Raw genomic sequence first — 12,313 nt, forward strand, 5'->3', positions numbered from 1 at the left:
CCATTAAGGATGATGCACTTCGCCCTGGCCATTGCCTCCTCGTACTTCTCATTTTCAACTAGGTCAACTAGGATCACTATCGTTTTCAAGGCGAAGTCCTTGATGCGATATCTGTCTAGAATGGACAAGATCCTGGCCTTCCAGACCACAAATTTGGACGCTCCGTCCAACCTATCCTGATCTCTCAGCCCATTCACGGCCATCTCGTTGCTCCTCTTTCGACTCCTCCGAGTTTCTCAACTTCTCGTCTGGAAGTTCTTGGTTCGACTCCCTCTGAGTCTTGAATTCCCTTCTGGAAATCCTTCTGCCAACGTCAAGTTGCCCCACTCCGATCGTCTGACACTGATCAGGATTCCTTGGCTAGAAATCTGGCTCGACAGCAACGCCCTCTGCCTTGGTCTTGCCCTGTTAGGTACTGTTCTCACCACAGTACCCCACCATCTTCGCTCTGCAACCTATCGATAGCTTCCTATGCCCCAGCAACTGAAAGATTGAGCCACTTGGCTCTACGCAATCCCAGCACCAGCAAATCAGCTCCCTCAGCCAACTGCGTCAGCCCTCCTGGCCTCTGCGTGAACCTGATTCTGCCTCCCATAGCCTCTGCGCTGGCCTCTCTTTGGCCCAGACTGATGATACAATCACTCTATGTCACCCCTTCCTTTGTTGCCTTCTATATGGATCAGCTTTGTCACTTAAGACCATTGAATCTACTTCTATTGCTCTGCTAGCTGATGCCTTCAGTTTTCCTGTGATCTGCAACCACGCCCTGATACCATGTTGGAATTTCTAAGTTTAACCCGTTAAAAATTCTTCCTGTACTATCTGGCTTATTTCTTCCTACTTGTTTAATTACTTAACAAGTTATTTACCATGTAAATACTGAAAATAAACACAAGTACAGTATCAACATCTACAAATCATCAACTGAAAGAAAACAAGCACACAAGTGACACCGTTATTTTTGGACCAATGTCCCCAGAAAAACCCAATGCAAGAAAATCAGTGCAGCTATTCAAAGGGTTTTATTATTATGCAGTTTTCAAAATACAACCAGGGTGCCAGAAATGACTCACCCAACAGAGAATGCCCTCGGCAGTAGTACCTCTCCTTGGAGACAGATATTCCAGCTAGTTAATCACCAAATGAACGATCACACAGCGACAATTGCATCTTTCACTACTCTGCATCACTCTAATAGGCACTGCATCACCTTACCCGACTCGCCAGCACCGGGTCTGTCCCACGAAAATTCTACCAGCACTGCCTCTTGACCCTACGCCATCTCTACTGGCATCTTCGTCAGCTTCTGGAGCTTCTGCGTCAGCCCCTAGACCCTCTGTGTCTAACACTCTGGCCTCTCCTGGCTCTGCGCAGCTCCTGGCTGCCTCTGCATCAACCTCTCCGGGCTCTGCGTTGTCTCTCTGGTACCAACTTTGCCTCTCTACTATGTATTCAATGCGCCTCGCTATTGATCACTGATTCTATCTCTCTTAGCAAACCCCTCTCTAGAGAATAGAATGATTGATAACTTTGGTGTGTTCTCCAACTGACCCTCAAACCTCCTCTTATTCTTTTCTCGTTGGTCCATCAACGACCAAGATTAAATCTCTAATCAATGGCTAAGATCATATTTGGCTTGATTCATGTCTTTTGGAACATTCTAACCCAGTTTTATATTAATACCGATTAATATTTTAGAACTCCAAAAAATATTAATTATTTTAATATCTCCCAAACCAGTTAGAATCTGCCCAACCATTTCTGGGTCTTGGAGATCTCACGTGTTTTAGCCTCTCCACCAATCTTCATGCCTAGAGCACATATGATGCTACCACAAATCAACATTCCATCCATAACATGCCAATATAGACTTCCTGGAGTCTTAAGATCCGAAATCCAATCTCAAGGATCACCAACCTCATCAACAGAGTTTGTAATAGAATAAAATCCTACATCTCCAACAATTGGAATAATTTTTATGTCTTCAACAGAAAAACAACTTCTAGCTCGAGACTTAGAAGTTCCTTCTGAGGAAGAAGAAGAAGAAATTTATTTCAAACCATTGATAGAGGAACAAGAACTAGAAGAGAAACTAGATAACCCTATTGAAGAACCAGATATCTCTTCTAAAGAATCCATCATGGTTGAAGAAGGAGAAGTACACAATGTCAATGTTGAACAACATAGGATTGGAGGAGGAAGAGGAGGAAATAGAGGACGTGGAAGAGGGGGTGGCAAAGGTAGAGGAAATAGAGGAGATCCAGAACCTTTTGGATTCCCTATCCTTGATGAGGATACAACATTAACAATGAAGAATATTTCACCCTCTATTCTCCCTAATTTTCATGGAATAAGAAGTGAAGACCCAAAGACATTTCTCTTTGAATTTGAAGTATTATGTAGGTCATACAACTATTTGCATGATGCTCAAAAACTAAAATTGTTCCCTGCCACCTTAAAGGATGCAACATAAAATGGTTTATGAGTTTAGAAAAAAATTCTATAAGGACATGGGCACAAATGAAAGATGCATTCTTAGAGAAATATAAGGATTATTGTATGTCTCGTAGTATCAAAGATGTAGTCTTCAAAATGGTACAAAAAGAAGATGAGAATCTTGAAGACTCTATCAAGAGATTTGTTTATAATATCAAAAGGGAAAAAATGAACAATCTGGATGAGGAAACTTTGAAGGTTCTTTTACTCAAATCCATTAAAAATGAATGGATAGATCTACTCAATCTAATGGGAAAATGATATATTTCTCAGTTACCCTTTGCAGACATTTGTGATCTATGTGTACATATTTCAAGAGGTAAGGCAAGAAGAAGAAAAAGTTCAAGGGATCCTCTCTTATCAAGAGTAAATAAATCTGCAGCCGGGATAGTAAGTAGGGCAGAATTAGGTAGTTTGCTTGATAACTTTAAAATAGATATTTTAGGGAGTCTCGGTGAGCAAATTGACACCCTTAAAATACAAAACAAGCAAAAAGTAAAAAATGTTGCATTATCCATCTTTTGTCCTAGTTGTAGAAAGAAACATGCTCTAAGAGAATGTCCTTTAGATTTAAAAAGTATATAAACATGTGTTATATGTGTAGAAAATCACGATAGAAAAGAATGTCCATCTATATCATGTCTTAAGGTTGTATTTAGTGAAGAAGGAATGCCAAATCAGATAGACCCCCTTTACTTTATTGCCAAAAGACCATGGCAAAATCCTCAAACAAATCAAACTCAAGGTTTTAATCCTCAACAATTTGCACGATCTTCACAAAATACTTGGAATCCACCTATGCCATGGCAGCCTTGGGCTCAACCATCACAATCTTGGAATCAAAGATGGCAAAATCCTTATGGAAGATATTCTCAATATCCGCCACCTTATCCAAATTTTCCACCACAATACTTCTCTCAAACCAACCAGTGACCTCAAGCTCAAGTTCAAAATCCAAATCCACAACTCTCTTTGCCATTTACACCAAGACCAGATCAATTACCTGTTCAGCCACTTCCAAATCCAAATAATAAAACTTCACAACCTGTATACAACTTAGAAGGATGGAATCCTAAAACTTGTATGATAACTCTATTAGATCTTAATAATGTTCAATTAAGGTATGGTAGAGTATTAGAAAGGAAAAAACCATTTGTTGTTATTCAGGAAACAAAAAAGAATTCTCAAAAAGATAATAATAACTTTGAAGAAGAAATTTCTCTTCCTCGGAAAGAAAATATTCAAACGGAGAAGAGTCCCACACATTCTAATAATACTCCTATTATAGAACAACCTTCAGTGTCTATCTCAAGACCACCTTTTCCTGAAATGTTGAAAATTGACAAAGTTGTAGAAAAGTAAATCATATTGCCTGATTATGATATGCTAGATGAATTGAAAAATGTCTGTATAAAAAATCCTTTATTACAAGCAATAAAAGAAATACTGATTTTTGCAAAAACAATTAAGGAATTAAGTACTAAAGGATCAGGAAGAAAAATAAAAGAAATAAAAATAATTCAATTAGTCGGGAAAATTGCAGATATTATGATGGGGAAGACAACAATCCAGAAATATTTAGATCCAAGAAGCCCCATTGTAAAAACACACATCAATGGAACTGAAATACCAAACACTTTGATTGATCTAGGAGCAGCCATAAACATAATGAGCAAACAAACTATGGATAAATTAAAACTTCCTAATCTTCAATACACACCAACATTGTTACAATTAGCAGACAGATCTGTAATTAAACCCGATGGTGTGTTAGAATATATATATGTATCCTTAGATTCTTGGGAATATCTTGTTGATTTCATGGTTTTAACCCCCAAGAATAATTTAGGAGGACATCCATTAATTTAGGGAGACCATAGCTAGCTACAGTCGATGCCTTTATCAGTTGTAGATGAGGAGACATGTTTATCTTAGATGGAAGCTCGACAAAGAAATTTACATTGTACCCACCTACAAAAACAATGATAGAAGTAGAAAATGAAGAATGGATGGATGAAGATAACAATATACAACCAGTTTTCACTATTGCACAAATAAATGAGGAGGATCAAATTTTAAATTCAATATAAAATCATGAACACTCTTTATATTTATATTGTGATCATATTCAAAATTTTCCAGAACAATGTAATATCGAATATCTATCATCTAGACAAATGTCTTTACATTCTATGGAAAATTTTGGAAATTCTTCAATAGAAATTTTTCTAGGAAAAACCTTGAATATCAATGAAAACCTGGAAGAATTATAGAAAAAGAAACTGGTAGAAATATTACAAAAAAACTCTTATGCATATGCATGGGAATATACTGATATGAAAGGAATTGATCCTAAAACCTGCATGCATCATATCTATATTGAAGAGAATGCTAGACCAGTTCGACAACCACAAAGAAGAATGAATCCAAACTTAAAAGAAATTGTTAAAGAAGAATTGCAGAAATTGTTAAATGTAAATTTCATCTATCCAATATCACACAGTCAATGGGTTTCACCCCTAGTAATAATTTCTAAGAAAAATGGAAAATGGAGAGTATGCATTGATTACAGAGAATTGAATAAAGCAACTTTGAAATATCACTTTCCACTTCCTTTCATAGATCAACTTTTAGATACATTAGCAAGGAAGAAATATTTCTCATTTTTGGATGGTTTGAGTGGGTATAATCATATTCAGGTAGCACCTGAAGGTCAAGACAAAACCACATTCACCTGTCCATTGGGGACTTATGCTTACCGAGTACTTCCTTTTGGATTATGCAATGCTCCAACAACATTTCAAAGGGCGGTACTAGGAATTTTCTCTGATCTTATTCATGATTGTGTGGAAGTATATATGGATGACTTCACAGTTTATGGAAATTCTTTTGAAGAAGCACTTGAAAATTTAGAAAAAGTTCTCCTAAGATGTAAAGAAGCAAATCTTTCATTAAGTCATGAAAAGTGTTTTATGATGTTTAATGAAAGAATTGTTTTAGGTCACCATATTTTAGGAAATGGAATTAAGGTAGACTCATCTAAGGTAGAAGTTATTTCCAAAATATCAATCGACGAGATGTGAGTTTTCTTGGTTTTACTGAATATTATAGAAGATTCATAGAAAACTTCACAAAGATTGCATCCCCACTCTTCAAATTACTCACCAAGGACTGTGAATTTAGTTGGAACTCTGATTGTCAAAGGGCTTTTGAAACTTTGAAAAAGAAAATCTCTGAAGTACATATCTTAAAAGGAACTAATTGGAAATTACCTTTTCATATATCAACTGATACTTCAGATACAGCTCTAGGAGTTGTATTAGGACAAAAATATGTTACTCCTTATGCTATTTATTATACCAGTAAAAATTTAACTCCTGCAGAGCTAAATTATACTATAACCGAAAAGGAGTTTCTAACAGTCATACATGCTATTAATAAATTTAAACATTACATTACTGGCTATGAAATTTTCGTTCATACAAATCATTCTTCCATTAGATATTTAATGAACAAACCAGCTATTAATGGCAGAGTAACAAGATGGCTATTACTGTTACAAGAATTCAATATCACCATTCTGGACTGACCTGGAAAACAAAACACAATTGCTGACTTTTTATCTAGAATTCAAAATGATAACAATGATATACCTGTAGAGGATAAGTTTCCTGATGAATACCTTTTTGCAGTGTCTACTAAATCACCTTGGTTTGCAAATATTGCCAATTATTTAGTTTTAGGAAAATTACCCTCCTATTTGTTTCCTAGAGAAAAGAGAAGAATAATCCAATCAAGTGCATCTTATTCATGGATAAATGAATAATTATACAAGACAAGACCAGATCTCATCATCCGAAGATGTGTAAGAGAAGATGAAATACCTTAAATACTTAAAGCATGCCATGATGAACCATGTGGGGGTCATTTTTCTGACAAAAGAACTGCTTATAAAGTCCTCTTAGGATATTATTGGCCTTCCCTTTTTAAGGATGCCAAGGAATATGTTAAGAGGTGTGATAGTTGTCAAAGAATGGGGAAACTTGTTCCTTCAGATGAAATGCCACTACAGCCTCAGGTACTCATCGAACCTTTTGAAAAATGGGCTTTGGATTTTGTTGGACCAATTAATCCATCTTCAAAACAAAACAAATATATTCTTGTATGCACTGATTATGTTACTAAGTGGGTAGAAGCTAAAGCACTTTCTTTTGCTACTGAAAATGTTGTAGTTTCATTTCTTTTTAAGGATATTTTTACTCGTTTTTGTGTCCCAAGAGAAATTGTAACAAATCAAGGAAAGAAATTCACATCTAGAGTAGTGCGAAAGATAGTGGAAAAATATAAAATCAAGCATCAGAAATCTACTTCATACCATCCACAAGAAAATGGACAAATAGAGTCTACTAACAAAGTGATTGAAGCAATCCTTACCAAGACAGTTCACTTGCACAAAAGGGACTAGGCCGAAAAGCTTCCAGAAGCTTTATGGGCCTACTATACCACATGGAGAAACACTACAGGACATACTCCCTATGAATTTGTTTATGGGAAGCGGGTCCTATTTCCAATTGAGTTCTAGATCCAGACCTACAAGACAACAATCAAGTTGGGACTTGACTTATCAGAAGTACAAAAAAAAATGGGACAACTCAATGAGCTTAATGAAATAAGACAAGATGTTATCCATAAGACTAGTTTAGTCCAGCAACAAAGATTCAGATGGCATGATAAGTACATCATAGAAAGAAAATTTCAGCCAGGAGATTGGGCATTACTCTTTGATTCAAAGTTCAAAATTTTCCAAGGAAAATTTCAAACTCACTGGCTTGGGCCTTATGAGATTGAAAATGTTTTTGATAATGGAGCAGTCAGAATTAGGACTATTGATGAAGAAAAAGTTCCTCTCCTGGTGAATGGGCATCGACTCAGGATCTACCACAAGCCCATGACAAAAGAGGAATTTGTAAAGATTTTCCAAGACAACTCTAATTTGAAGTTGGTTAAGAAGAACTCTTCTTCTTCTCCACCTTAGAATTTTTCTTTTATATATATATTAAAAATAAAAATATAAGAAATATGTATAAACATGAAACCCAACAATTCTCGGCATGTTTACACAGAAAATTCAAGATGAAAACCAAGAATTCTTGGCATATTAAATTTTCTTTGTATTCCATTTTCTTTTATCCCTCTCTTTTTCAAAAAAAATAAATAGCTACAGAATCATTGATTTTCTGCAGCTCTGATGACTTTCTACAGCTTATGTGACATACACCTCTGATCATGCAATTAAAGGAATGATTGACTCCCTTCACTGCAAGGTACCTGAAGACAACATAAAGAGCAACCAAAGGTTAGCAAACAAAATAACTCAAAGGTATGCATTGCTTTAATTTAATAATAGGGATTAAAACATTACATATATGAATTATAAGACATAGTACTACTAGAAATCAAAATCATTATTGCAAAGAGTTGGTTGTGTGATATCAAGTCTCGCATAAGCCGCCATTCACTTACAGTCATCTTGCTCACATTCTGATCCATTGAATCGGCCGCCCAAAACATAAGCATAAATAATTCTAACGGTTAGATTTTGTTTCATTTCATTATATCCTCATGACTTACACTTTCATTGTTCTATCACTCACACTCTCAACCTCTTCGCTCTAAAAACCCTACCAAGCTAACCAACCCTACCAAGCAATTATACCTTGTCAAACAAAACAATTGTGAAACAAAGCTTCTCGGCCATGGGTGTGATAGTCAGAACAGAGCCAGCAGGCAAGAAATTCTTGGAAGGATATCCTCAAACAAAAGAATTACTGCAGAAAGCACAGTGGCTCGAATTTGTAGAAAAATTCAATGGCTTCCATAAAGAAGTGACTAAATATTTCGCCAGGGCCTTTGATGGAGTCGAAGTGGAGATATGGGACATCAAATTCACAGTAACAAAGTCATTTATATCTAAAGCCACTGTACTTCCGCGAATTGGAGAGAAATGGTTCAAGAACAGAGGAGTAGAAACAGAGGATTAGAAGGTTTTCCTGAAAGAGCCAAGCATGAAAACCACCATTTTCAAGAAGGGCATCCCAAGCACAACACTGAAAAGTAAGTGGAGAAACCTACTTCTAATAATTCAAAAATTTGTTACCTGTGAAGGAAGGTTTGGGTGTATGTTCTTCTATCATATTCGGTTGCTAATGAATTTCCTTGAAGAAAATGAAATAAACCTTCCATATTTCTTGTTGAATAGTCTTAGGAAGATGTCAGGAAATGTACAGAAGAGAATTCAGTTTATAGATAATACAATGTATCACCATGGTCTGGTCAAAATACTTGTTGAATTTCGTCTCCAAAGCTTAGGTGATAATTGGGAGAGATTTTTAGTTAGAAATCACTTTCAGGAAGAAATTCATGGGCAGCCAAATAGTAGTAGACCTAAAAGGGGAAGGAAAACGAAAATTGAGCAGCCATAGCAGCCACAAAAACCACAGAATTTATCAGAAGATGACATACCACATGTAGAAGCCTTAGATAAAATGAACAAAATAAATGTTAGAAGAAAGAAATTCAGAGAAGAGATAGAGACTCCATCACAAGTAGAGAAGCCTAAAACAAAAAGGAAGAAAATTCAAAAGACTCATGTCATAGCCTTGAGAAGAAGTACCAGGCTCAACTCAGCAAAAGGATTACCCTCAAAAAGTACAGAGCATGTCAGTATAGAAATAGAAGAAAACTCAAAAGTCAAAGAAGAGAATTCAAGGGTTTCATCACCAAGGGTTTCCCCACCAAGGACTTCATCACCAGTTGTTACATCGCCTCCTCAAAGTCCAAGACGAAGAACACCAAAGATTAATCTAGTACAGCAGGAGATTTGTGATTATATAGAGTCCTTGGAGAAAAGGGACGTAGCAAGAACATCAATTCCAATTCAAAAGGAAGACAAAAATTAGTTTAATGAACCATAAGAACCTCCAGTAGTCAATATATTGAAACAAGAAATTTTCGAACTGGAGACATTAAACAGGTATATCAAAAATGAAAATCAAGCCTTGAAAGCACAAAACAAATTCAAATAGCTAAGAGTGATAATATCCTCTTACATCTAAGTTTGTGGTTTAACAAGAACAAGAAACTGAAGAAGAAAAACAAGGCTTTACAGAAACAGGTCATAAACTTGAAATACAAGATCCTCATGAGGAAACCAAGGATGGAAATTACTGGAAAGAAAGTGAAAAAGATGAAGTTGGATGTATTGGCATAAGTATCCAAGCAAATGCAGTAGTTCAAGATATCAATTTTGCAGTTTGTATGAGGACATACAAAATCTTCAGTGTGGGGGAATGTAGAGTTCCATAACTATTTTGTTTTGACACCCTTTTTCCACCATTTTCCTCTTCTTCATCATCACTATCAACTCAATAAAGGCAATAAATCATAGATTTTGATAAGGTAATAACTCTTACATGTCTTATTTCTCATATGCGTTAATGTTCCTTATTTTTATATTAAAGAGTGCACTAGCTACAGAATTAACATGATTATACAGCCATTTTGTAAATCTACAGCTACCTCCATGGTTCGCGGGGTTATGGTGCGCTAATGAAACAACTAAGCATATGGGTAGTTGAGGATTGATCCCCTCATGGATCTCCTCCTATTCGCTCAAGCCAGTTCATCAAAAGGATCGCACAGCAGCACGGTCAAAGATACAGGTCAACACGTAGCAGCAAGGAGTCCAGACACAACACGTTTTCTCGATTTGCTTTCCAAATAGCAAATCGACGAATAATGATTTTCCTGTTTAAGTTTCATATTTGAATTAGGATTAAACATCAAATCCGTAGGCATGAAAGTCTCAACAGATTGAGCACACATTCTATATAAATATGTATTCTCTGTAAACGATAACAGAGAGGAAGTATTAAGTTAATTGTTGAAGAAATTGTGAACCAGACCTTCGCTTTTGCATTAATTTGAAGTTACTTTGCTGATTCGATGTGTATGTGATTGTGAATCATACCTACTAGATGCGGAGGGCCCCTGCAGACAGTCAAGGTTTTAGTTTATGTTTATTTCATTACTTTATAATCACTTTCATTCAATTTCTTAATGCTATCATTACATTATAGTTTAAATTACTTCATTGTTTTTGTTATTTCGCATAAACTCAATTATCTTATTAATTATTTCGCATTTCATTTATAGTTACAGTCTTTCATATAGTCTAGTCCTTCAATGATTTTTCACTTCATTACATTCAGTCTCTTCATACTTTTCAAAGTTAGAACTTAGATCATTCTGCGATTTGTAATTAGGAACTCCCTTCATGCTTTTTAAACTCAAAATTGTATATATTTCATAGAACAAGCTTTTGGATTTTAATACTTTGTTTTCATAGCAGCAAAGTGTTTATACAAATTCATAAATTTAGGATGGATAATGTAAGACATTTTTAGATAATAATCAATTAGATACAATTTGATAGACTGATCTAACAATAGCTTAACTCTCATTCAATCTAACAATAGCATAACTCTCACTCAATCTCATAATAGATTAACTCTCATTCAATCCAACAATAGCTTAACTTTCAAATATTGTAGGAATCTAACTCTAATGAAAATCTAGATAAACAACAAAAATCTCAAAACAAACATAACCATCATCTTACTAAATGAAAGAATAGGCTTCTACAATATATAGTGTACCTGCACTTCACAAGTTTACCAACTCCGGTCGATAATTTATGCTTGCAATTTAAGAACATTAAATTCACCAAACAGCTCTCATGTATCCAATATTTGGCCCCTGTGGCCATTTGTCTCCAAAAACCATGTCAACGAAAGATAAGGCATCATAACCATAAAGTGCACAGAAAGGTGACATACCAATGGACATATGGTAGGTGGTGTTATAACAATACTCTCCAAGATGAAGCCACTTCACCCATGCGCACTGTTGCCTTGTGACATAGTTCCTCAAGTAGCCTTCCAACCACTTGTTCACTTTCTCTGTTTGATCATCAGTTTGGGGATGATAACTTGTGTTGGGTGTGAGCTCAGTCCCCACCAAACAAAAAATCTCTTGCGAAAAACCTCCTATGAATCTACTATCTCTATCACTAATGATGGTCTTAGGAATACCATGCAATCTAAACACTTCCGGAAAAATAACTCAGCCACCTGTGAGGCCAAATATTTGGTCAGAATAGCGAAGAAATGGGTAAATTCAGTCAATCTATCTACCACCACGCAAATGCAATCAAGACCCTATATTGTTGGAACTCCGTTGATGAAGCCCATCGAGATGCTCGCCCATTTCCTCTCGGGAATAGGGAGAGGCTGAAGCAACCCAGCTGGATGTGTCTACTCACTCTTATTCCTCTGACAAGTGTTGCACTCCTGAAAGTTCCTTCGAACATCATCCTCAAGTCCCCTCCAAGTAAAACGCTCCCTAATGGCCCCGTATGTCTTAAGGAACCCCTAATGGCCTACCATAGATGAAGCATGGTATGCATGGATGATTTTCTTCCTCAACTATCAACCCAACACCAAGTATATTTTGTCCTTGTATTAAATAACCTCATCCATCACCCTGTATCTGTCATCCTCAAAAGTACCATCCAAGATCTCGCATGCATGTTGATTCTTGGAGTACTCTACTAACAATTACACCCTCCAATCCTAAGTGATTTCCATAAGTGAGAGTATCACAGGCCTCCTAGATAGTGTGTTTGCGACTACATTATACTTTCCTTTGACATACTCAATCTCAAAATCGCATTCTTGTATCTTGCTAACCCACTTTT

Source organism: Pinus tabuliformis, chromosome X (assembly GCF_031772625.1).
Source record: "Pinus tabuliformis cultivar Carrire ecotype Pingquan chromosome X, CPIR1, whole genome shotgun sequence".
NCBI classification, from domain to species: domain Eukaryota; kingdom Viridiplantae; phylum Streptophyta; class Pinopsida; order Pinales; family Pinaceae; genus Pinus; species Pinus tabuliformis.